Here is a 27,693-nt window from a genome sequence, read left to right as displayed (position 1 = left end):
ATTACTGCTATGAACATTAGGGTGCAGGTGCCCCTTCAGACCACTATATCTGTATCTTTCGGGTAAATACTTGGTAGTGCAATTGCTGGGTCATAGGGAAGCTCTATTTTTAACTTCTTAAGGAACCCCCATACTGTTTTCCAGAGTGGCTGCACCAGCTTGCGTTCATACCAACAGTGTAAAAGGGTTCCCCTGTTCCACATCCTCATCAACATTTGTTGTTTCCTGTCTTGTTAATTTTAGCCATTCTGACTGGTGTAAGGTGGGATCTCATTGTGGTTTTGATTTGGATTTCCCTGATGACATGTGATGTGAAGTATTTTTTCATGTGCTTGTTGGCCATGTGTAGGTCTTCTTGGAGAAATGTCCATTGATGTCTTCTGCCCATTTCTTGACTGGATTATTTGTTCTTTGGGTTGACTTTGATATGTTCTCTCAAGATCTTGGATACTAAGTGCCTTTATCTGATAGGTCATTTGCAAATATCCTCCCATTCTGTAGGGTGTCTTTTAGTTTTGTGGACTTGTTTTCATTACTGTGCAGAAGCTTTCTTTTGATGAAGTCCCAGTAGTTCATTTCTGCTTTTGTTTCCCTTGGCTTTGGAGACCTGTCTAGCAAGAAACTGCTGTGATTGAGGTCAAAGAGGTTGCTGCCTGTGTTCTCCTCTAGGATTTTGATGGATTCCTATCTCACACTTAGGTCTTTAATCCATTTTGACTTTATCTTTGTGTATGGTGTTAAGAGAAGGTTCTAGTTTCATTCTTCTTCATGTGGCTGTACAATTTTCTCAACACCATTTATTGAAAAGACTGTCTTTTTTCCATTGGATATTCTTCCTGCTTTGCCAAAGATTAGTTGGCCATAGAGTTGAGGGCCTATTTCTAGGTTCACTATTCTTTTCCATTGATCTATGTGTCTGTTTTTGTGATGGTACCATACTGTCTTGATGATCACAGCTTTGTAATACAGCTTGAAGTCAGGTATTGTGATGCCCCTAGCTTTGGTTGTCTTTTTTTCAACCTTCCTCTGGCTATTTAGGGTCTTCGCTGGTTCTATATAAATTTTAGGATTATTTGTTCCAGCTCTGTGAAAAATGTTAATGGCATTTTGATAGGGATTGCACTGAATATGTAGATTGCTCTGGATAGCACAGATATTTTCACAATATTTAGTCTTCCAATCCTTGAGCATAGAATATTTTTCCATTTCTTTGTGTTTTCCTCCCTTTCTTTCGTAAGTGTTCTGGAGTTATTAGAGTACAGATTTTTTACCTCTTTGGTTAGGTGTATTCCTAGGTATCTTATGGTTTGTGGTATACTTGTAAATGGATTCTTAATTTCTCTTTCTTCAGTCCCATTGTTAGTGTATAGAAATCCAACTGACTTCTGTGCATTGATTTTGTATCCTGACACATTAGTGAATTGCTGTATGAGTTCTAGCAATTTAGGAGTGGAGTGTTTTGGGTTTTCCACAAAAATATCATGTCATGGGGATCCCTGGGTGGCTCAGCGGTTGAGCACCTGCCTTCGGTCCAGGGAGTGATCCTGGAGTCCTGGGATTGAGTCCCACATCGGGCTCCCTGCGTGGAGCCTGCTTCTCCTTCTGCCTGTGTTTCTGCCTCTCTCTCTCTCTCTCTCTCTCTCTCTCTCTCTCTGTGTGTGTCTCTCATGAATAAATAAATAAAATCTTTAAAAAAATATATGTCATCAGCAAAGAGTGAGAGTTTGACTTCTTCTTTGCCAATTTGAATGCATTTTATTTCTTTTTGTTATCTGATTGCTGAGGCTAGGACTTCTAGTACTACGTTGAACAACAGTGGTGAGAGTGGACATCCCTGTCATGTTCCTGATCTTAGGGGAAAAGCTCTGTTTTTCCCCATTGAGAATGATATTCATAATGGATTTTTCATAAACACCTTTTATGATATTGAGGTATGTTCCCTCTATCCCTACGTACACTGTGGAGAGTTTTATTCAAAAAATATTCTGTATTTTATCAAAGGCTTTTTATGCATCAATTGAGAAGATCATATGGTCCTTGTCTTTTCTTTTGTTACTGTGATGTATCACATTGATTTATTTGTGAATGTTGAACCACCCTTGCAGTCCAGGGATAAACTCTACTTGGTTGTGGTGAATAATCCTTTTAATGTACTGTTGGATCCTGTTGGCTAGTATCTTGGTGAGTGTTTTGGCATTCATGTTCAACAGGGATATTGGTAGGTTCATCAGGGATATTCTCCTTTTCAATGGAGTCTTTTCTGGTTTGGGGGTCAAGGTAATGCTGGCCTAATAGAATGAGTTTGGATGTTTTCCTTCCATTTCTATATTTTGATACAGCTTCAAAAGAATAGGTATTATTTCTTCTTTAAATGCTTGCTAGAATTCCCCTGGAAAGCCATCTGGCTCTGGACTTTGGTTTCTTGGGACATTTTGGATGACTGCTTCAATTTCCTTACTGGTTACTGGTTTTGTTCAGGTTTCTATTTCTTCTTGTTTCAGTTTTGGCAATATATAGGTTTACAGGAATGCTTCCATTTTTTCCAGATTGTCTATTTGTTGGCATGTATTTGCTCATAATACATTCTTAAAATCACTTGTATTTTCTTGGTTGGTTGTGATCTGTCCTCTTTCATTCATGATTTTGTTAATTTGAGTCTTTTTTCTTTTTAATAAGTCTGGCTAGGGATTTATCTATCTTCCTAATTCTTTCAAAGAACCAGCTCCTACTTTCGTTGATCTGTTCTATTCTTCTGGTCTCTATTTTATTGAGCTCTGCTCTAATCTTTATTTTTCTTCTCCTACTTGGTTTAGGCTTTGTTATTCTTTCTTCAATTCCTTTATGTGTAAGGTTAGGTGTGTATTTGAGATTTTCCCAACTTTCTGAGAGATGCTTGTACTGAAATGTACTTCCCTCTTAAGACCACCTGTGATTTTGAATAGCTGTGCTTTCATTTTTGTTAGTTTGCATGAATCTTTTTAATTTTTCCGTAATTTCCTGGTTGACACATTCATTTTTTGGTAGAATACTCTTTAACCTCCAAGTATTTGAGTTCCTCCCAAATTTCTTCTTGTGATTGAGTTTTAATTTCAAAGCATTGTGGTCTCCAAATATGTAGGAAATAATCCCAATCCTGTGATATAGATTGAGACCTGATTTGTGACCCAGTATGTGGTCCACTTTGGAGAAAGTCTCATATACAGTTGAGAAGAATGTGTTCTGTTGCATCAGGATGGAAAGTTCTGTACATATTCGTAAAGTGAATCTGGTAAATTAGTCATTTAAAGCCCTTATTTCTGGAACGCCTTGGTGGCTCAGTGTTAAGTATCTGCCTTCGGCTCAGGGCATGATCTCAGTGTCCCAGGAATGGAATCCTGCATCGGGCTCCCTCTGCCCACATCTCTGCCTCTCTTTCTATGTCTCTCATGAATAAATAAATAATCTTTTAAAAATAAATAAATAAAACCCTTACTTCTTTGTTGATCTTCTGCTTAGAAGATCTGTCCTTTGCTGAATGGAGTGTTGAAATCTCCTACGATTAGTGTATTATTATCTATGTGTTTCTTTCCTTTGGTTACTAATTGGTTGATACAACTTGCTCCTCCCACATTAGGGGCATAAACATTCATAAATTTTAGGTCTTGTTGGATAGATCCTTTAAGTATTATTTAGTGTCCTTCTTCATCTCTTACTACAAGTCTTTGGTTTAAAATCTAATTTATCTGATATGAGGATTGCTACCCCAGCTTTCTTTTGAGGACCTCTTGTATGGCAAATGTTTTTCCTCCCCTTCATTTTCAGTCTGAAGATGTCCTTAAGTCTAAAATGAGTCTCTTGTAGACAGCATATAGATGAGTCTGGCTTTTTTATCCAGTGTGATACCCTGTGTCTTTTGACTGGTGCATTTCGCCCATTTACATTCAGGGTAACTAGGGAAAGATATGAATTTACTGTCATTGTATTACGAGTACCATCTCTGTTTCTGCAGAATATCTCTGTTCCTTGGCCTCCTTCTTTGCTTACAGGATCCCCCTTAATATTTCTTGCAGGGCTGGGTTGGTGGTCACATATTCTTTCAGTTTCTCTCTGTCCTTGAAGTTCTTTCTCTCTCCTTCCATTCTGAATGACAGCCTTGCTGGATAAAGTATTCTTGGATGCATGTTGTTCTTATTTAGTACTCTGAATATATGATGCCAGCCCTTTCTGGCCTGCCAGGTCCCTGTGCATAGGCCTGTTGTTTTTTGTTCTTTCTGCAGTAAGAGATTCTCTAGAGTCTCTTATGCTTTTTTCAAGTTCACTAGTAACTTTATAATTGTAATCCTGAACCCTATCTCTGAAATTTACTTAAATCTATATCCATTAGATCTGGGGCAGAGAATATTACCTCTGGTTCTTTCTTTTGTGGTGATTTCTTCCTTCTAGTCATTTTGTCTAGCGCAGAATGGCTGTACAAGTGAACAGAGTCAAAAGTATCAACCAAGACCCAAGTGAAGTAAACACTAGACAATTCCAAAGAGGTGAGGTACTAGAAAATAAAAGAAAAAAGAAAAAGAAATATAAAAATGAGGGGATGAGGGAAATGGTGGGGGAGAGAGAATATAATCTCACAGATTGGACCAAGATGGTGGTCCACCTGGTTCTGAGTGTATTTTGGTCTGTATGTTAGAAGGTACTAAATTCCAAAATCACACACACAAAAAAAGATACGTGTATGTGTGTATATATACATATGTGTGTTTGTGCACATATATAATTGAATAATGTAAAAGGAAGCAAAAAATGAAGAATAATATATCTATAACAGAATTGTAAAACATGAACGTTAAAAAAAAAAAAAAACCAACAACCCAGGCAGCCCCGGTGGCACAGCGGTTTAGCACCACCTGCAGCCCAGGGTGTGATCCTGGGGACCTGGGATGGAGTCCCACATCAGGCTCCTTGCATGGAACCTGCTTCTCCCTCTGCCTGTGTCTGTGCCTCTCTCTCTCTCTCTCTGTGTGTGTGTGTGTGTGTGTGTGTGTGTGTCATGAATAAATAAATAAAATCTTTAAAAAAAGAAAAAGAAAAAAACCTAAAAACAGAATTGATAAGATATTATAAACATCTTTTGAAAGATAAACAAATCATAAGAAAAAAACCTTGAATTCTATAACTATTTTCCTCTAGTCTGGGGTTTTTGTCATATTTGGTCAGTAAACTTGCTGTTCCCATTCTTCTAGCTGGTCTTCTGGGGAAGGGGCCTTGCTGCACTGATTCTCAGGTGCCTGTGTCTGGGTGGAGCTGCACTGCCCTTTGCCAGGTGGCTGGCTCAGTGTAAGCAGTTAAATGTATGAGGTCTTTGTTCCTGGAGGCCATACCTCTCTTGAGGGTGAGAGGAGAGAAAAAAATGGCTGCACCCAGATCTCCAGCCCCAGAGCTGAAAGATCCTGGCATGTGCCAAACTGCAGACAGTTTGCAGTCTGCAGACACAGATCCTCCTGAGAGCAGTTGGAGCGGGGACATTTATTTGTGCAATTTGCAGGACCCCAGCAGGGAATTTTGCCCATTTGTGCACACATTTGCTCTGGCCCTCCTGGAGAAATCAGAGGGTCATCTCACTTCTGTCCATTGCAGGGCCCTGGCACAGGAAGAGACCCCATCAAGTGTGTACCCAATCAGCTTCTTCAAGATGAAAGTGGAGGGTTGCTATGTTCCAGTCCTTTGCAGGGACTCAGCACGAGGAGCAGTCTCTCAATTTGACTGCCTTTTGCAGTTTGTGGCACAGTAAGCTGAGCCTTCCCTCAGGTTTGCTGACCTGAACTTGTTTCCCCGCTCCAAGGCTCGGGAACTGTACTGGATCAGGTGCCCATGTTCTTTCTGTGCCTCTGGGAATACTGAGACACCACTGTCCCTCCTGTGATTCTGCCGTTTCACCACTAACCACCTTCCAGAAAGGGAAGTCTCTCACAGGAGCAGATTCCTGATTTTGAGCTGTATCACTTCCCGCAGCTGGCTTACGAAGGCTCCCTCCCTCTGCTGTTTATTTTCCCATATATCCATTTGTCTTCACACTCACACCTTGCAAGAAGTGATACTCTCTATTTGTAGAGTTCCCAGTCATTCTTTCTTTACAACTCAGACTGAATTCATAGTTGTTCAGGATGGTTTAAAAGTTATCTAGCTAAATTTGGGGGATCAGATGAAATGAGGACCCCTACTCTTCTGCCTCAAAAACCCAAGTTTCTATTTGGATCCTACATCTATATATATGTTTCTTTATTTCATTGTGCCACCCCAAATCATTCCAAGTAATTTTATTTCTGCTTATGCTAGGAAGTATTATATCCTGCTACTTACAAACAACAACACAAATCTAGCTGTATCTTAACAATACATTCTGTACTGGAGGTGAGTATCACACACACACACACACACACACACACACACACACACAGACAATAGAACTCATTAAAAAAAAGGAACAGAACAGAATATACTCTATTGCTTTCTTTTTTATGTGTTCTTGGTCTATTCTGTATTTCTGGACATATAAGCTGAAGGATGAAATATCCTACTATAGTCATATGAGAAACAAATGGAGAAAATATTGATAGCTAGGAGAGAAAACAGATGCTTTGGTAGACGGGTAAAGGTAAAATGAAGCATTTTTAGGCCAGATGGAATATCTACCCAGCAGCTTAATGATCTCAAGAAAGTGATTTTTCTAGGTTACATACAAGCCTAATATTTTTAAGGCTCTTGTTCATAAGGATAAAATCATGCAATACAAATGAAAACACAATGTATGTATTAAATGCCTCTGGTTATATGAATACTGAAGGCTTTTTTAATATATATGTGTGTCTTTATTATTGCTCTTCTATTGTCATTTGAAAAAAGGATTTCTAATAGAGCCCTCCTAAAAGGTACTTCAGGCTTAATGGCTATAGCATTTGTGAAAGTGTTCACAGGGTCAAATTGATTCAATTATTTTCATTTGGATGAAAGGAACAAACATTTTTGAGAGTCTACTATGTTGGTTCTTAACCCTGGTTGAATATTAGATTCACCAGGGAGCTTTTTAAAACGCAGATTTCCAGAAAAGTTAAAGCCCTCCTCACCATTCCTATGATTTTGATATATCTAGTAAGTGCTAAGGATTTTTTTGTATTCTTTATATGTAATATCACACAGGGTAGTGCAGCAATTAAACAGCCAGGCTATAGACCAAGATTCCATTCAAATCCTGCTTGATCACAAATTGGCTATATAACTTTGGGCAATTTACTTAGCCTCATTGTGCTTCCAGTTCTGCTATAAAGTGAGGACAGTATGAGTACTTACTTCATTTGGTCATACCTTCTATGTAGTTAACATCCATTATTGTGAATTACATAATAATTGATTTTAAATCCTTATAAAAACCTAGCAAGGGGGGGCCTCAGTGGCATAGTCAATGGAGTGTCTGGCTCTTGGTTTCGTCTTAGGTCATGATCTCACAGTTGTGGGATCAAGCCCCACATCAGACTCCAAGCTGAGCTTGAGTTTCTCTCTCCTTCTCTCTCTGCCCCTCCTCCCCCCCCCTCACCTCCATGCACTCTCTGTCTCTAAAGAGAAATAGGGCAGCCCGGGTGGCTCAGTAGTTTAGCGCTGCCTTCAGCCCAGGGTGTGATCCAGGAGACACAGGATCGAGTCCCACGTCAGGCTCCCTGCATGAAGCCTGCTTCTCCCTCTGCCTGTGTCTCTGCCTCTCTCTCTCTGTGTGTGTGTGTCTCTCATGAATAAATAGTAAAAAAATAAAATCTTAAAAATAAATAAAGAAATAAATTTTATAGAAAACTATTAAAATTACTATTATTTTTACCTTACCTATATGGAAACTGAGTCTTAGAGATGAAAAATAACTTTCCCAAAGTCATCTAGTTGCCACCAAGCTAAAATATGGTGTGTTTAGCAATGTGGGGGAATATATGATAAAAAAAAAATATTGGGAGTAGTTTTGGTCATAGTGACTTTGAAATGGTTTCAGAGCAGGTAGGTAGAGATACCTAGTAATAAATCAATTGTGTAACATGGCTCTAGGTCTCAGCAGAGTGGTCATGGCACAAGAATATTCATTAGGAATCTCTGATATATAGTGATTAAATCCATGAGTAAGAATGAGTCCAGACAGGAATAATAATAAAGAATAGCATAAGGTTGAGGGCATAGCCCTTGAGAACTCCAACATTTTATAGGACAAGTAGTCATGTCGAGATTAAAGGAAGACTAAGAAGCCAGAGGCAATAGTAAACTCTGAGAAAGTGTTAACATTTAGAGAGAAAGGAGTTTCAGAAAGGAAGTGTTGGTTAAAAGTGTTAAATAACTTGACAGTTCAAGGAAAAAAGGTGTCATATGGCTTGGGAAAGTGACCTAAGGCACAACAGTTTCATTAGAATAAATAAGTGGACATAGCAAGTATGTACTCCTCTTAAGAAGTTTGGTAATAAAGAGGGAAAAAAAAGAGAATTCTACATAGACAAGAACATAAGGTTTTCAATGGGAAATAAAGGTAATGGACTTGGGGCTAACTGATCCTAATTTTCTCTGGCCACTTATTTTGAATTGAACCACTTCTGAATAAGTATGTTATGTGTGAACATGTGTAAATATACACACATAAGTCAGAGGTATACATATTTTGAGGACTTTGTTCAACGGACTTATAAAACTTGATCTCCTTCAGTCATAAAATTTTTCAAATCAAATTACTCATACCAGTCAAAACTGAGTTGGAAGATACTTAGGATATGATGAACATTACAAACTAAAAACAAAGGAAGTTTATATTTTCATTATAAGGTTAAATGCACATAGGAGAAAACTGAAGTTTTTTTCTTTTTATTTAATACCCAATAGACTAAGGATCAAACAAATTTTCACAAGAAATTGCTATCATCTTACAATGTCTTCAAGTACACTTTCTTCATTATGGTATTTCTGGAGATTTAAAAATTCAATACTTGTATATTAATATGCCAAACATCCAAATTTCTAAATAAACAGTTAATGATTCTTTTTTCCAAAATTAATGTTTGGAAGTGAAAGCAAAAAGAATTAGTGTCTGAATAATATTTATCAAGTTTTAAAGATCATATACCATACCTCAAAGACACAGGAAAATCCCAGTTTCCTTAATTCTTTTTTTGTTTTTGTTTTTTAGTTTTAGTTTTTTTAGTTTCCTTACTCTTAAAGTGAGTATCAAAGTATCACATGTAAACAATTTCTTTTACATATAATCTTTTTTATATTAAAAACATATCTCTATGAGACATGACTCTGTGGAAATAAAACTCAACATATAGTTTCATTCTATTTTATGACATAATTAGAATCATTGTATTTCCTTTCAGTTCTGTGAATGATTTTAATCCAAAAGTGGTGAAGCTGGATTTGACGTTTGAACTATTTCTTTAAGGGAAAGTTTTAACTGTCAGTCAAACATACGGTTTCACTCATCATGTCACAAAGCTTTTTTTTATCACAATGTTGAGAACCCAATTACTTAAGTGTTTCTTGAAGAAATTTAAAAAGCAGCCTCTTTGTAGATGAACAACTATGAATGACCTCCAGTGAAAAACATATTACCTAAAGGTAGAGTAAAGAAAATGATAAGGGTACCACTCCAATTACTATATGGCAAGACAGTGGGGTGGAAGGCTTCTGGAACTAGCTTCACATAATAGAAGCTGATTGTCTCCACAAATGACATTACACTGAAGAATCTGCAAATAAATAAAGGAAAGCCATCTACCAAAATGGATGTAATTGCATCTCATAAAACATGTGTGCAAAAGAAAACATTTTATGTAGGAATAGTTGAATGACTGGATCAAACAAATATTTGTTAAGTCTCCTACTCAAGGACAAAGGTTGTGACTAAGTACTTGGTAAGAGACAAATACAAAGCTAAACACAACGACAGAGATCAATACAAATCTAAAACTAAACTCCTGGCACCTTCCTATTGAGTTGTATATCCTCTGAGGGGAGAAACTGATTCATTCTTGGATTCCCTGGAGTGCTCAGAAAGTCACTTGCTAATATTCCATGCTTAATAAATTTTTGTTATCTGAGAAAATGTGGGCATTGTAAGCTTAAAAAAATCATGTGTCTATCCTTACCTCACTAAACGCTAGACGTGTATTAGTAAGTTCCTTCAGCATTCAGAGATCAATTTCCCTCATTTCCAAATAACAATATAGAGACTGAAAGTTTGTTGTAAGAAGTAAATATTATAACAATTATGACAGAATGCCTTAGCATCATTTGGCATAATGTTCAATATTCATATTGCTGAATAAACATTAGTTCTATTCTTCTTCCCCCTCCCCCTTTATTTTTTTTTTAAGATTTATTTATTTATTCATGAGAGAGGCAGAGACACAGACAGAAGAAGAAGCAGGCTCTATGCAGGGAGGCAAATGTGGGACTTGATCCTGGGACTCCAGGATCATGACCTGAGCCAAAGGCAGACACCCAACCGCTGAGCCACCCAGGTGTCCCTTTTCCCCCCTTTATGATTCCTTTTTGTACTCAATTCTTTATTTCCTCTGAAAACTCAGAAACTTTCACCAATAGCTCTCTTCTCTGACTCTGACCCAGGAAAATCCTCTGTTACTAATTCTTGGTTTCTGACTCCTAGCCCTACCTAACCTGGTTGTCTCACATACTTCCAGTGTACACACAATCCATTCCCCCAACTACCCACCATCAGGTCCCTCATTTCCAGGACCACTCACTCAAAGAGTTCTTATACCACTCTATCATCACTTTACCCACACTCCTCTACAGTCTTGACCTAACTCTCTGGGTACTGACATTAACTCCAGGTCCTGGCTTTAACTTCTATTTCTCACACTGCTTAGTGCCTTATCTCACATCACAGCCCCCTCTGGGATGTATTTCTTCACCATCAACTCCATTCACTTTCATAACTTTCCTCAAAGTTCAGTTCAAATAATACCTCTTCCAGAAAAGCTATTCTGGTCTAAGAAACAAGGAGCAATTTAATCCTAAATTGTATCTGGAGGGTGCTCCATTCACAAGTCTTATATGTCAGTTTTACTCTGATAGGCTGCATTGCATTGAGGACACAGCATAACACAATAGAGATCACACAGATCTTTGAAGGTTGGAAGATTTGGGATTGGATCAAGGATCAGCAAACCTGTGTAACACTGGGTTAGTTACTTCATCTCTTAGTGCCTTTCATTATTACTAAAATGGGATTAACACTTACCTCAAAGTCTCTCTGTAGACATAGGCACAGCATATAGCAAAATTCCTGGGATATTAGTGTTTTTTCAATGGCTATTGTTGTTAATAGATCTATGCATCTGTGCGTTATGTTTTATTATTTCTTAAATTACCTTGCAGCTGTCTGTGATGTTTAATGAATGTTCATGTTCAACTTGTCATAATTTCTCAAAAAAATAAGAATTTGGGATGCCTGGGTGACTTAACAATTGAGTGTCTGCCTTTGGCTCAGGGCGTGATCCTGAAATCCTGGGATGGAGTCTTAAATCAGGCTTCCTGCATGGAGCCTGCTTCTCCCTCTATGTCTCTGCCTCTCTCTCTCTCTCTCTCTCTCTCATAAATAAATAAAATCTTAAAAAAAAAAAGAAAGAAAGAAAGAAAAGACTTTATAAGTGTCTTTTTTTGTAAATCCAACTTTTGGCTTTCCTAATTAAATACCTAATTTCTTGCCATGCATATATTAAAGCTGAGTAATTCAATGATGGATAAGCGAATGATCCAGTTCACATCTATAAATGAAATTACTTTTCTATTTTTTTTATTGGAGTTTGATTTGCCAACATATAGTATAACATCCAGTGCTCATCCTGCCAAGTGCCCCGTCATCCAGTCACCCCATCCCCCGCCCACCTCCCCTTCCATTACCCCTTATTCGTTTCCCAGAGGTAGGAGTCTCTCATGTTCCATCACCCTCTCTGATATTTCCCACTCATTTTTTCTCCTTTCCCCTTTATTCCCTTTCACTATTTTTTATATTCACCTAATGAATGAGACCATATGTTTGTCCTTCTCTGACTGACTTACTTCACTCAGCATAATACCCTCCAGTTCCATCCACATCAAAGCAAATGGTGGGTATTCATCTCTTCTAATGGCTGAGTAATACCATTGTATATATAGACCACATCTTCTTTATACATTCATCTTTCAATGGACACAGAAGCTCCTTCCACAGTTTGGCTATTGTGGACATTGCTACTATAAATACTGACGTGTAGGTATCTCAGCTTTTCACTGCATCTGTATCTTTGGAGTATATCCCCAGTAGTGCAATTGCTGGGTCATAGGGTAGCTCTATTTTTAACTCTTTGAGGAACCTCTACATAGCTTTGCAGAGTGGCGATACCAGTTCACATTCCCACCAACAGTGCAAGAAAGGGTTCCCCTTTCTCCATACCCTCACCAACATTTGCTGTTTCCTGTCTTGTTAATTTTCACCATTCTCACTGGTGTGAGGGGGTATCTCATTGTGGTTCTATTTCTATTGATTTTCTATTTCTATTTCTATTTCCCTGATGGCTAGTGATGCGGAACATTTTCTCATGTGCTTGTTGGCCATGTCTATGTCTTCCTCTGTGAAATTTCTGTTCATGTCTTTTGCCCATTTCGTGATTGCATTGTTTGTTTCTTTGCTGTTGGGTTTAATAAATTCTTTATAGATCTTGGATACTAGCCCTTTATCTGACATGTCATTTGCAAATATCTTCTCCCATTCTGTAGGTTGTCTTTTAGTTTTATTGATTGTTTCTTTTGCTGTGCAGAAGTTTTTATCTTGATTAAATCCCAATAGTTTATTTTTGCTTTTGTTTCCCTTGCCTTCATAGATTTATCTTGCAAGAAGTTGCTATGGCCAAGTTCGAAATGGGTGTTGCCTGTGTTCTCCTCTAGGATTTTGATAGATTCTTGTCTCACACTTAGATCTTTCACCCATTTTGAGTTTATCTTTGTGTATGGCATAAGAGAATGGTCCAGTTTCATTCTTCTGCACGTGGCTGTTCTATTTTCCCAGCACCATTTATTGAAGAGACTGTCTTTTTTCCAAGGGATATTCTTTCCTGCTTTGTTAAAAATTAGTTGACCATAGAGGGCCCATTTCTCTATTCTATTCCATTTATCTATGTGTCTGTTTTTGTGTCAGTACCACACTGTCTTGATGATCACAGTTTTTTTTTTTAAAGGTATTTTTTTATTTATTTATGATAGTCACAGGGAGAGAGAGAGAGAGAGAGAGAGAGAGAGAGAGAGAGAGGCAGACATAGGCAGAGGGAGAAGCAGGCTCCATGCACCGGGAGCCCGATGTGGGATTCGATCCCGGGTCTCCAGGATCGCGCCCTGGGCCAAAGGCAGGAGCCAAACCGCTGTGCCACCCAGGGATCCCCGATGATCACAGTTTTGTAGTACAACTTGGAATCCAGCATTGTGATGCCCCCAACTCTGGTTTCCTTTTTCAATATTCCCCTGGCTATTTGGGGTCTTTTCTGATTCCACACAAATCTTTAGGATTATTTCTTCCAACTCTCTGAATAAAAGTCCATGGTATTTTGATAGGGATTGCATTGAGGCTCTTTAGCCTCCAAGTGTTTAAGTTTCTTCCAAATTTCTTCTTGTGATTGAGTTCTAGTTTCAAAGCATAGTGGTCTGAAAATATGCAAGGGACAATCCCAGTCTTTTGGTATTGGTTGAGACCTGATTTGTGACCCAGTATATGGTCTATTCTGAAGAAAGTTCCATGTACACTTGAGAAGAATGTGTATTCCGTTGCATTCAGGTGGAAAGTTCTGTATATAACTGTGAAATCCATCTGGTCCAGTGTATCATTTAAAGCCCTTGTTTCTTTGGTGATGTTGTGCGTAGATCTGTCATTTGCAGAAAGTGCCATGTTGAAGTCTCCTACTGTTAATGTATTATTATTTAAGTATGTCTTTACTTTGGTTATTAATTGATATACTTGGTAGCTCTCACGTTAGGGGCATAAATATTCATGACTGTTAGGTCTTCTTGTTGGATAGACTCTTTAAGTATGATATAGTGTCCCTCTTCATCTCTTACTAGTCTTTGGGATAAACTTTAATTTATCTAATATGAGGATTGCTACCCCAGCTTACTTTAGAGGACCATTTGAATGGTAAAATGGTTCTCCAACCTTTCAGTTTCAGGCTGGAGGTGTCCTTAGGTCTAAAATGAGTCTCTTATAGGCAGCAAATAGATGGGTCTTGCTTTTTTATCCAATCTGAAACCCTGTATCTTTTGATGGGATCATTTAGAGTATCTACTGAAAGATATGAATTTAGTGTCATCGTAATACCTATTCAGTTCGTTTCTGTGGATTATTTCTTTGGGCTTCCTCTTCCTTTTACAGGGTCCCCATTAATATTTCTTATAGACCTGGTTTGGTGGTCACATATTCTTTCAGTTTCTGCCTATCTTGGAAGCTCTTTATCTCTCCTTCTATTCTGAATGACAGCCTTGCTGGATAAAGTATTCTTGGCTGCATGTTCTTCTCACTTAGTACCCTGTATATATCATGTCAGCCCTTTCTGGCCTGCCAGGTCTCTGTGGAAAGGTCTGCTATTAATACAATATTTCTACCTATATAAGTCAAGAATCTCTTGTTTCTCTCTTCTTTAAGGATTTTCTCTTTATCTTTGGAATTTGCAAGTTTCACTATGAAATGTTGAGGTGTTGAGCGGGTTTTATTGATTTTTGGGGGGGAACCTTTCTATCTCCTGGATTTGAATGCCTATTTCCCTCCCCAAATTAGGGAAGTTCTCAGCTGTGATCTATTCAAATATGCTTTCTGGCCTTCTGTCCCTCTTGGTGCTTTCTGGAACCCCAATTATACATAGATTCTTCCTTCTGAGGCTACCATTTATTATTAACCTTTCCTCATGGTCTTTTGTTTTTCTCTTTTAACCTCAGCTTCCTTCCTTGCCATCAACTTGTCTTCTGTGTCACTCACTCTTTCTCCCATCTCATTAACCCTCATCTTTAGGACCTCCAGTTTGGATTGCATCTCATTTAATTGATTTTTAGTTTCGGCCTGATTAGATCTAAATTCCGAGTCATGAAGTCTCTTGAATCCTTTATGCTTTGTTCCAGAGCCATCAGTAGCTTTATAATTGTGCTTCTGAATTGGCTTTCTGACATCGAATTTTAATCCATATTCTGTAACTCTGTGGCAGAGAGTACGGTTTCTGATTCATTCTTTTTATGGTTTTTCCTTCTAGTCATTTTGCTCAGTGCAAAGTGGTTGTATGAGCAGGCTGAGTCAAGAATATCAACCATGACCTAAGTAAATTTCACTGTAGATGATTCTGAGGGGTCCTAGAGGGTAATTTTCTTGGTTCTGAGTGTATCAAGCTCTGTATGTTAGAATATGCTCAGTCTCAAATTTATATAATCCAGCAATACCTGTAGAAAGCCCCAATATTGAGCACTAAAACATAAATGAGATAAGAGAGGGAGACAGAATGGGAATGAAGAAAGAATATAATCTCACAGAATGAACCAGCATGGTATACCACCTGGTTATGGGTGCATGCTGGTCATGTTTTAGAAGGTACTAACTTTTGCCATTGTAGAATAAAATAAGGCAAAGAAAACACAAAGCAAAACAAAACAAGTATCTTGTATATCTCCCAAAATTAAATTGAGCATGTTGAAGGCAATCTAGAAGTGGAAAATAGATCTAAGACATGTAATTGTAAAAATATGAAAGTCAAAAAGGAAGAAATTTAAAAATGAAGAGGTGGTAAAATATTGTAGTTAAGGGGGGAAAGAGGAAAAAAATACTGGAAATTTTTAGTCTGATATAAAAATGAGTTGTACTGGAAAAAGGGGAGGGAAAAAGGAAGAAAAAACCCTCTAGTCTATATACTATAAATCCCTCTACTTCCCCTGGAGCTTTCCAGAGCTGCTCTGCCAAGAACTTGCTCCTCCCATTCTTCCAGCTGGTCTTCGGGGGGAGGGTCTGCTGTGCTGACTTTCAGGTGTGTGTACCTGGGGGAGCTGCCCCCCCCCCCGCCAGGTGCCGGGCTCCGTGGGAGCTGTTGACCCCATGAGGCCCTTGTTCCCTGGCAGCCCTGACCCTCCCAGGCACAGGGTGACACCAGGAGGAACACCACAACTGGCGATGGCCAGGTCCCCAGCCCTGGAATCAGTTCCCGCAGTAACTACCGCAGTCTCCCAGTCTCCCACTCCGGGGGTGGGGGGCGCTGATCCGCACAGCTTGGGGGGCACCCGGCGGCAAGAGCATCCTCACCGTCCTGTGCCCACTCCCCCCCACCCCCACACCCCCAGCACCCAGTGGCAGGAGCGTCCTCGCTGTCCTGTGCCCTCCCGGCCTCTGCCTGATCTGGGGGGAGCGCAGGATCCTGGGCTGTGTCCCCCGGCTCCCTGGAATCAGGAGCCTGCACTGCTGGAATCGCACTCCCGGGCTGCGGTTCCCTCCGCCCTGAGCCCCCATCTGACCCACCGGCTGCTCCCGAGGGCCCCTCCCCCCCGGCGCTCCAGCCCTTTACCGAGACTGGCCCACAGTCTGTGGTGCACTCTCCCCCGGGCGCCCCTCCTGTCCTAGTGACTCCAGGAGACTGGAGGCGTCCCTGCCCCTCCTGCACTTCTGCCCAATTTCCCTGCTGAGCGCCTTTCCATCCTGGAAGAATCCGGGCGGGCGGATTTTTAAAGTTTCTGCTTCTCCAGGGTGGGGCTTTCCTGTCTGGAAGCTCTCACCAACCTGCCTTAGTCCTGCTCCTTGCGGGGCCCCTCCCCCACTTCTTTTTTTTTCTTTTTTTTTTTCTTTTTTTCCACCTTCCTATCTTGTTAGAAGTGAAAACTCTTCTCTCTGTAGCATTCTGGCTGTTCTCTCTTTAAATCTCAGCTCAAATTCGTAGGTGTTCAGGATGATCTGAAAGTTATCCAGGTAAATTGGTGGGGCCCTGTGAGGTGAGAACCCTGCTCCTCCACCAGCTTGCCCTGTCCTTGAAATTACTACTTTTGTAGTCATGTGTAAGTATCACCACTTAGGGCTCATAAAATGTACACCTACTAAAACTAAATACGAAATCTTGAGTCAGTATTAAGATAGCTTTGGGGATTAAGATGTATTTACATCTGATTTTTACTTCCACTTTGATATTGTCTGTATTTACTTTATTAATATTTTATTTGACATTTTAAAGCACTTTGTAACAATTTTTAATAACTTAATTTTAAAAAATTATGTTAGGTAAGATATATGCAAAACTTCACATTATTATACATACATAATATATACACATACATATATATTTGCAATAGTATTAAAAATAACGTTTTGAATTTGTTCATTTCTTCATTTGAATCCAGCCTCATCCAAACACCTGTTAAAAATGCAAAAGGACACACATATACACACATTATCACTGGGCAATAAGTATAAAAATGAAAGGAGCTGTAATTTCCCTCATATACTCCACCAATCCCACCTGTTATACAGTATTCAGAAAAATAAGCCTTTGCATTCAGGTGCTAATGTTTCAGTAGGAAAAGTTGTAAATTTCTTGACACAGAAAATAGAGATAGTGGGTTTTCTACATAGTATACATATCTATACATTATGTGTATCTTAATTCCATTATTGTTCTTGAGTCAGTTGTTAGTGAATGACCATATGACTTTGATCTGTCTTTACTAGATCAATTCTCCTATTTCACACTCTGAACTCAAGTCATAGCAGGAAACCTATACGACAGGTGAAAATCAAACTGCATTTTTATTGTAATAAGAAGAAAATATTAAATGGATTGATACATCTTATAATTGTTTACTATGTGAAACAAAATAGTAAAATAATGGATGTCAAATACTAAGCAGCAAAGAACAAACAACCACAATAGTTCTCACTAAACTTTATATTTGTATGAATTTTAAGTCACATAATTAGGCTCATTCGGTGGGGAACAGCCTATCCTTGCAACTGGGTGTTTAAAATTGGTCTTCACCCTAAAAACATGACCTGTTCCAACATGAAAGCTAGTAATTCCTAAGCATCCACAGAGTTCAACCATAGACTCCAACTTCTCTACCCGAACACTGCCCTTCTTTATGCTCCTTCTATTGCAAATCGCTCCCACAATCCATCCCTCTCTTCACCCTTTTCTTAAATTTTCCAGTAGCTTCTAAGTTAAAAGCTCAACCTACAGATATTTTCATCTTGTCACTTGTCTTATCAAAGGGAAGCTACCTGTAATCTTTGTCTCCTGAGGAGTCTTAGACAGCAGGTCTGGTCACTTGACTATGATTATGCACTTGATGGAATACCCAAGTGTCCCAACTGCAAATTGTATCTAAGGAAAAGTAATACTAATTATTGTAATGTATCCAAATGTCTTAGAGTCTATACCTAATTGCTATGCAAGACAATAACATTTATGCATATCTTTAAGCATGTCAGATTAATTTTATTAGACATTTGGTTTATTATTAATATTAAATGCAGATCATGCTTATTTTATCTTTATGGTTTGTACACACTCAGCACAAAATTTGAAACAATTAAAAGTGAACAATGATCAGGAGACCAGAGCTCGGCTCTGAACTCCACCAGTAAAGAACTGTTGACCTTGGCCAGAGCACTCAATTTCTTTGAGCATCAGCTTCCACAGTCCTGAAAAATAAATAAGACCTTGCCCACATAATTCACAACACTGTTAAAAGTTAAATTAAGAGCATAGTTATCATAGCTTATACAAATTGCTCTACAAGTAAAAGTGCCCTGTGGCATAAAAAAATCTGAGACTAAGGATTAATTCATTCACTCATTCAATCAACAAATTTAGCTAAAACTCATCTTGTCAATGTTTCAAACCATTAAAATAATGTTTAATTGTTGCATTTTGCACAAAGCACTTTTATTGCTGGATCTAATTCCCTTATTGAATTATATTATGCTGGATGTTGTATGCAGATACTAATCACATATATGGAGCTGTGTCACCATTAAATTGCCAATGTGAAATGTTTCAACATTGCCAAGGGCTGACTAGATAGTTTCCAATGGTTCCATAGCAGGACAATAACATACTGTTAATCTTTTTGAAATATGTCAGAACCACCAAAGAAAACCATTTCAAGTTAGTTCCTCATCAAATTAATAAGACAAAAAGTACTGACATCATTCCATATTACAGCCTCGCACACTGGAAAACTGCCATTAGAGAAATAACATTCAGCACTGGTATCAATTAATGCTGAAGTGCTATAATAACAAAAATTCATGAAATCTACTGGCAAGTTTTGGATTTCATACCTACTAAATTATTTGAGTTGGAAATGTGACCCTAATGAGCAGATTCTTATGAATCATCCTTCCTTTTTTTTTTTTTTTCATCCTTCCTTCTTAAAGAATATACTTTACCTATTGATAAAGCATCACCTGAGAGATGCAATTTTCTCCATGTGCTGTTAAATAAACTATGAAAATTTAAAAATATTTATTAAAGAAAATATATCTATACCATCCAAATGTATACTTGGCATATGCCTCAGTGAGTCCATGCTCCAAGACAGAAAAAAAAAAAAAAAAAGAGTTCCTAAAATTCTTTTTTCAATTGGAATGTCCCTGAATAGGCTCATGTTGACCTGAGAAATCGATAACCTGAAAAGAACCCGCAGTTCTTTTGTCTTTAAGTGTTTTTTTTCTTTTGCCTTTAAAAGATACCTGTAATTGCTAATCGGGGCTCTCTTCCTCCTCGGAGAGCCCGTTTGCGCAAACGTTCAATAAACCCTCTTGCTAATTGCAAAAAAAATAATAATAATAAAATAAAATAAAAATAAAAATAAAAAAAATAAAATTCTTTTTTCAGTCCTCTGAAAATTTTCCACTATTTAACCTCCATTTTCCAATCTATTAAATGAAATATCTGTTTACTGTGTTATGGTCCTAAACTTAACCACATAATATATGTAAAACATCCAGCATCCTGTCTGGTACATAGTGTAGTGTTTGATTGTTAGTTTCATTCTTACAGTAGTGTTTGATATTAGTTTTATTCTTATACCTCATTTATCTCTGGGTTCCTCATAAGAAGTCAATTAGCTGTGTAAAGTCTTTCAAAATTCCAAAAACCTTTATTCATTCCTTCAGAAACGTTCATTAGTTCTCTAAGGATGAAATCACTAAACTAATACTTGCTTAGATTCATTCAACAGTAAAAGACATTATAATTCTTAGAAGAACTTAAAAGGGCACAGAAATTACTGTAGAATATTTTTAGCTACCACTTGAGATAGGGTATAAACTATACACACAGACTGGTCATGACTTACAAGCATTCTGTGTTTCATAAATTTTGTGGCAATATCAACAGTTTATATTTAAGAACACATTTTCCAGAAGAAATATTATGTATGGAGGTTAAGGCCACACACCAATTCGCATGGACCTAATTATTTCAGTTTTTTCAACAAACATTTAATAAGTATCTGCTATGTGTAAGGCAACAGGTAGCCTCTGCAATATAAATGTGAAAAAAAGAAATATGAAAAAGTGAGCCATTATGTAAATTAACCTATAGACCCAACTAATTCATATGTAAATACATAGCGTATTAAGTCCTATAGAGAAAAACAACAGTGTGCTAAGAGTGAAGACAGTTGAGGCTTTTTACAATTTTGTATTTACAGCTTTAGGAAAACTTCTTTGGGGAAACAGACAGCATTGTGAGCTATGAAACAAAAGATGAGTTAGCCAATTGAAGGGTTAGGAGGTATGAGACATCTTTGCCCCATCTACCCTTCTCCTCTGTGTTCTGGGTAGCAGAACGCTGAGCCATCGGATTGCATTAGTGGGTTTCCTTATCTGCTAGCTTCTGGTTTGGTTTGGGCAATGGGAGAGAAAATATTATAAAATGGAACAGAATGAGTTTAGGTATTTATTTTCCTGATTTTATCCTCTGTTGTATTATGGTGGACGACTCTGTCCCTCTGCTAAAGACTACAGCTCTTGCCAGTTACCCTTTTCTACACAACAGTCCTTTCTAGTTCTAGTAACCATTCCCTCCCATTGCCTTTTCAGGCCTAGGAGTAGTAATAGCCTTCCACTTTTAGTAGCCTTCAGGTACTTACTTAATATGGTGACATGGGAGGAAGTACAACAGGAGAACACACATTGGGAGAACAAATGGCTGTGTCAGTTGATTACTGTGACATCAATAATGATTATAACGATTATGAGATCAGCTGGATGCTTCAGATGACCCCATAGAGATTACCCAGGGAAAAAAAAAATTGACAGTCATGAATTCCTAATTCAGAATCAGGGCTGAAAATCATAAAGCCCTAATGATAGCTCTGAAGGGTCTTTCATCTTCTGTCGTCTCAGGGGAGAATGGATGTAAACTAACCCCAAAGCCTGGTTATAAGGGTTGTAGAATGGCAGTACAGATTGAGTGATTAAATGTCCTGTGCTAAAATCAGGTACTAGTGGGAAGGAGTAGAAACTCAGTGAAATCTATTATAGTAGAAAATGACAAATGAAAACCCACAGAACTCCCCACCTTTCTCCACATCTGTCAAGAAAAGTAAACCAAAAGCAATTTTGCATTCTCAGAGCCATTACAGAGGTTAGTAAAACTATCAAAGACTTTAAATATTCCTATAATATCCCAATTTCTTACAGCTGTATGTGTAGTTCACAAACCAAATGGGTCGTGGAAAATGAAAGTAGATTATCACAGACTTAATCAGGTGGAGATACCAATCACAGGTGCATTTCTAGAAGTGATATCTTTAATGGAGCAAATCAACCCAGCCCCTGGCAGCTAGCATCCAGCAATTGACCTGATTGACCTGGCTTTTTTTTTCTTATACCCTTCAGCAAAGATAATCAGAAGCAGTTTGCCTTCACAGGTACAACAGTATACTTTTATGGTCTTGCCTCAGGGTTATGTCAACTCCTGTGCTGTCATAATATAGTTTGAGGCCCCCTGATCTGATATCCCATAGAACATGGCACTGGTTCATTACATTTGTGACATTATGCTAACTGGATCTAATGAACAGGAAGTAGCAAGCACTTGAGATGCCTTAGTAAGACATATGCATGCCAGGGAGTAGGAAATAAAAGCCTACAACAGTTCAGGAATATACCATATTCTAAGGGTCCAATCAGGATATCCTTCCCATAGTAAAAAACAAGTTACTGGAGATTGTAGTGACTATCATGAAGAAGTATAACTTGTTGAGTTTCTTTTTGAGAAGGAACATAAGCATATTTGGCAACCATTATGCTTCCCAGTTTTTTCTGTGCACAAATTGCCCTTTTCATTGGCATTGTAACCTGCTAGACCCAGAAGTTCTTATCTATGTCTTTCCTACAACTACAGCTCTCTCTCCAACTCCAGATTCTTTTAATCTTTCACTCCTTTGCTCCTTCATATCTATGGGTCACATTAAATTTCATGCATATGTGGATAATTGATTTAAGACATGTGAAGTATGGCTAAATAATGGGAGAAAGATGCTTTCTCAATCATGCTTCATTGATTAAATATCTATATGGAGAAAACAAAACTCTTATCTGAATATATTAAAACTCCTATAAACCTAAGATAAAAATAGATAATCCCATGGAAAAATAGGCAGGGGACCCAATAGGCACTTTTCAAAAGAGGCAATCTAAATGACAAATAATATAAAAAGATCTTTAACTTTGCTGTGATAAATGCAAATTAAAACCAGAACATGAGGGATGCCTGGGTGGCTCAGCCTTTGGCTCAGGTCGTGATCCTGGGGTCCTGGGATTGAGTCCCATACCGGGTTCCCTGAATGGAGCCTGCTTCTCCCTCTGCCTATGTCTCTGCCTTTCTCTCTGTGTCTCTTATGAGCAAATAAATAAAATATCTTAAAAAAAAAAAAAAAGAACATGATACCATTGTACCCAAACTAGGATAATTAAGATTTTTTTTTTAAGTATAAAACTAAGTTTCGGCAAAGAATCAGGGCAATGGAAAATACTGCTAACAGGAGTCTCAGCTGATTTAACCACATTGAAAATTCTTTGGCTTTATCAAGTAAGCTGAGCAGACACAAACCCTATATCCTGGTAAATAATTCCTATGTATAAACCAATACAACCACATGCTTGCACGCAACAACACGTGTTCAAGGACATTAACAGCAGTGATTTTTATAATATTAAAACAAAACAAAAAAATGAAAGTAACCAAATGTCCCTAAATAAACTGTGGTATAGACATTGGATGGACTAATATATACATCAATGAAATGAACAAACTACAGGTACAGGGATGAATTTTACAAACAAAAAAATTGAGCAAGAGAAGCCTGACAAGAATATATTCTATATGATTCTACTTGTTTAAAATTCAGAGAATATTTAACTTTACAGTCTAGAGCTTAGAAATACAGGTTTAAGGATGTGTTTACCCTGTGAGGCATGACAACGACTACAATTAAAGGACAGTGATTCAAAGTGGTGTCACTACCAAACTTATAGAAATAAAAAGTAGCACAAGAAACCCTGTACTCAATTGTATACAAACAAATCAGATAATTTAGAGGAAATGGACAAATTCCAGAAACAAATTACTGAAGTGACTCAAAAGGAAACAGAAAATCGGAGATCTATAACAAATAAAGATTAAGTGGTAATTTTAAAACTCCCCACAGGGCAGCCCGGGTGGCCCGGCGGTTTAGCGCCGCCTTCAGCCCAGGGCGTGACCCTGGAGACCCGGGGTCGAGTCCCACGACGGGCTCCCTGCATGGGGCCTGCTTCTCCCTCTGCCTCTCTCTTCTCTCTCACACACACACAGGAATAAATCAATAAAATCTTTTTAAAATATAAATAAAATAAAACTCCCCACAAAGCCAAGCCCTGAACCAGACCAGACGACCTCACTGATGAATTCTCACCAACATTTAAATGTGAACTAATACCAACCCTTCACAGACTTAAAAAAAAAAAAAAAAAAAAAACGGAAAAGGCAACATTTTCCAATTCATTTTATAAACCCAGCTACCCTGATACCAAAACGAAAGATGTCACAAGAAAACAAAACTCGCACACTTACTTTTATCTGCCGGAGACCCGCGGCAGAGCGGCGGCGGCCACTGGCTGCTCCATTGAAGTTCTGAGCGGGAGCGCCTGCTTGCGTCAGCGCGTCGGTGCGTCAGTACGTCAGTGCGTCCGTGCGTCAGTGCGCACTCACCAGACGCAAGGGCGCGAGGGAGGACAGCGCGGCGTCTCGCCTCGCGCTGCTCCTCGTCAGCCTCCTCAGCTTCCCGCCTCCCGCGCTGAGAACCCCAGCGCCCGTGCGCTGTTTGCGGCGGTGCGGTCCCCGGAGCCTGAGCGGTGAGGGAGCTGCAGAGAGCCGCTAACGTCGCCAGGCGAGCTCGCCATGCCCGCAGGAACAGGAGAGGCCAGGTAGTGGGGGCCAGTGGGGGCTTTCCGGTTGTGTGGTTTAACGGATGGCCTGTGTGGAGCGGGGAAGACCACGGTGAACATGGCTTCGGAGGAGTATTGGTTCGCCATCAGCTTCCACGCTATACTTGGAGTGATGACAACAGCCACCAAGGTGTCAGTAAAATCTTGGCTTCAGCCCTGAAGACATAGAAGAGACTATATTCCATGCATTGCAGAAGTCGGTAAACTGCTTGCAGATGCAGGCTTGGTTGACTCGCAAGTTTTCTACAGCCTTAAACTCGGAAGAGCAATAACGCAAGGCAGCTTCATGAGAGTTTACGGTTTTTTTTCACTTTTTTGTTTAAATTCTAGTTGGTTAACACATGCTATATTGATTTTGAGAGTAGAATTTAATGGTTTACCTTTTTTTTTTTTTTGAAGTATTTGTTCATGCTCCTCTGCGTGTTTGTTATGCAGAGATGTCAAAGGACTCAAAAAAAAAAAAAAAAAAAAAAGACAGGGTTGGAGGAATTAAGGTTTCACTGGAATGGATTCTGAATATAAAAGAACAGAAGCCCCATAATTGGTGCTGAAAACAGACTCCTGTGATGTAAATGACCATGTCCAACAAGTTATGGAACTTCTACAGGAACTGGATACTGTACCTGTGCATGCCACTTAACAAGTAAAAGAACTGGATATGCCAGAAAATAAACTTAATTTGGCAAAAACAGTTGCAGAAATATTACTAGCATTGAAAATAAAATGGATATACAGTGGGTGCAAGTTTTAGCAGAAGGCTGGGCAACCCCACTGAATGATTTTATGAGAGAGGGAGTCCTCACAGTGCCTTCATTTCCATTGTCTTATGGATGGAGGTATCATTAACTTGTCATTCCCTGCAGTTCTGACAACTAGTCAGGAGGGAAAGAGATGCTGGATGGCTGGTCTACATTTGTTCTGATGTAGGACCGCTGTGTGGCTATTCCTCACAATACAAAGTTTGTTGAGCACAGAAAGGAGGGTTCTGATGCCAGACAGTGAGGAACAACATGTGAGAACCACCCTTACATCAGGATAGTTATGAAGGAGGTTGGCTGGTTGGAGATTTTCTGGCCTTGGACTGAATTTATTGGAACAACGGTCTTGATGAGTTTTGTTTTACTCCTATTGAGCTATAACAGATGTTTAAAAATATGAATGCTGATGCTGTCATTGCATTTCAATTATACAACCCAGTGCATGCTAGGTTGGGTCTAATCTAGTACTGTGGACATGCTTTATTAATAGAGGATACCTATAAGCAACTTCTAGAGAGTGGCTACAGGCACCTTGCCCTTCTCCTTCACTCTCTTGGTACCTGCACAAAGGACAATGATGCTGCTTTGATGTGTATGAAGCTGCATCCTTCAGTGCCAGAGGAGGGAGTTCCATATCCTAAAACAACAGTAGTGGCCATCTTCCCATCTCCTACCGTGTATGCTAAACTAGCTGGAGTCCAGTGGCATTAGAGAGCATGGATGGTTGCAGGAGACAATGTTAACATTGTTGGACAAGAGCCTGCTGGCGGACCTCTTTCAGAAACGGGGAACCATCCTTATGAGCCAACTCATGGCGCCAAAGTACTGACAATGGCCTCTGGCCTAATCACCTTGGAAATAGTTCCCTTCTGAGTTGCAGCTTACAAGGAAAAGAAGCATACAGACTACTGTGACCCTGAACACCATGAAGACTTTGAATTTATTTCAGGAACTTGAATGTGCAAACTAGCCAAAGAAGGCCAGAAATCTGAAGGTGTCATGGCTCCCAAGCCCTGGACTGTGCTGACGCAATACTACAAATCCTTGGAGAAAGCTTAAGCTGTAAGCCCGTAAGCCCAGTCACTTCACCTTTGACACTTCACTGAGTAACAAGAGGAATCACATAGTTATTGTTAGCATTTCTTTGAAGTAATGTCTGTCTAGACACGCTTCCTACAAACAGACCATTTTCCTTAACTAATAAAGCTTTGGTCCGCCTTATGAGTTCTTTTTGAACCAGTGTAACACACTGCTTGGTTTGAGTTCCACTTATTATAGCTAATATCCCTATAATAAAATTTTAAGTCTTGTCTTTTTATATTATATTTATGCTATCTCATGATTTTCTTAAGCTGTTATAGTGTTGTAACCAGTAAGATATACATTGAACCTCACTTTTCATCCCTTGAAAACAGAAATAAAAGTCCACTAAACAGTAAATTTGGCTAGACCTAGTTTGTTGAATTGTATAAGACATCTCTTACAATTAGATTATTTTTCTGCATTAAAAATAAACTTCTTTCTTCCTTCTTTCTGATCAACTATTGATCTTCAGCTATTACAATCTAAAGTAGTCCTGTGATCTGAGGTAAGCCCCAAAGAAACTTTTATTCAATAAAATTGAACGTTTTGGCTTCTAAAAAAAGAAAAGAAAGAAGGGAGGGAAGGAGGAAGGAAGAAAACAAAGATCAATATCCTCTGTGAATATAGATGCAAAATCCTCAATAAAAGACTAGAAACTAAATACAATAAATGAAAAGAATTATATACCATAACCAAATAAAATGTAATGTATCCTAAGAATGAAAGATTGTTTTAACATCAAAATCAATTAACATAAAACATCACATTAATATCATAAAGAGAGAGGCTTGAGGTCCCATTAAGCAAGGTGAAAAGCTTTTCCTTTTCTTGGCTGTTTGGTTCCATCTCTACAAGTCTTTCCAATAATTCCTAATCTCTAATTTGTATCTTCCTGTTCCTTGAAACCAAAGAATCTTTCAATAAGAATTAAAATATTTGTCCCTCTTTAGTCTGTCAAACACAAAATATCCCTGCAGTACTTGTGATAGAAATGTTTCAGTAACAAGTAACAAAAAAAATGAAATTAATACAAAGTTCTAAACTCAAAATGACTTTAAACAGTAAAGGAGGTATTGATTTATGTAACAGAAAAGTCCAAATGAAGCTTCATCTTACACCTCAGATGAAATCTCCAAGGACCTTTTTTCTCATGTTCTATTCTACATGCTATCCCAGTAGCCCTCTGGGAGTTCCAAGTTCTTCTGGTAATTTCAGCAAAATGTTTGCTGCAATTCCAGACGTCCTTTCCTTATAGGAAAACACTCTGGAAAGCTAGAGTCTCTTAGAGTAGCTGCTATACATGTCCTGGGAATCAGTTTCCCTTCACTGATAATTGGAACTCATGTCCTTCCC

General features: G+C 38.6%; 1 pseudogene; it reads left to right on the top strand.

Annotated features, from left to right (window-relative positions):
• Positions 1 to 5,386: 5,386 nt before the first annotated feature.
• On the top strand, positions 5,387 to 26,316 carry LOC121487143 (annotated as a pseudogene).
• The last annotated feature ends 1,377 nt before the right edge of the window (positions 26,317 to 27,693 follow it).

Source organism: Vulpes lagopus, chromosome 3 (genome assembly GCF_018345385.1).
Source record: "Vulpes lagopus strain Blue_001 chromosome 3, ASM1834538v1, whole genome shotgun sequence".
Taxonomy (NCBI): Eukaryota; Metazoa; Chordata; class Mammalia; order Carnivora; family Canidae; genus Vulpes; species Vulpes lagopus.
Note: the sequence above shows the minus strand (reverse complement) of the source record. Positions and strands in the feature narration are given on the sequence as shown.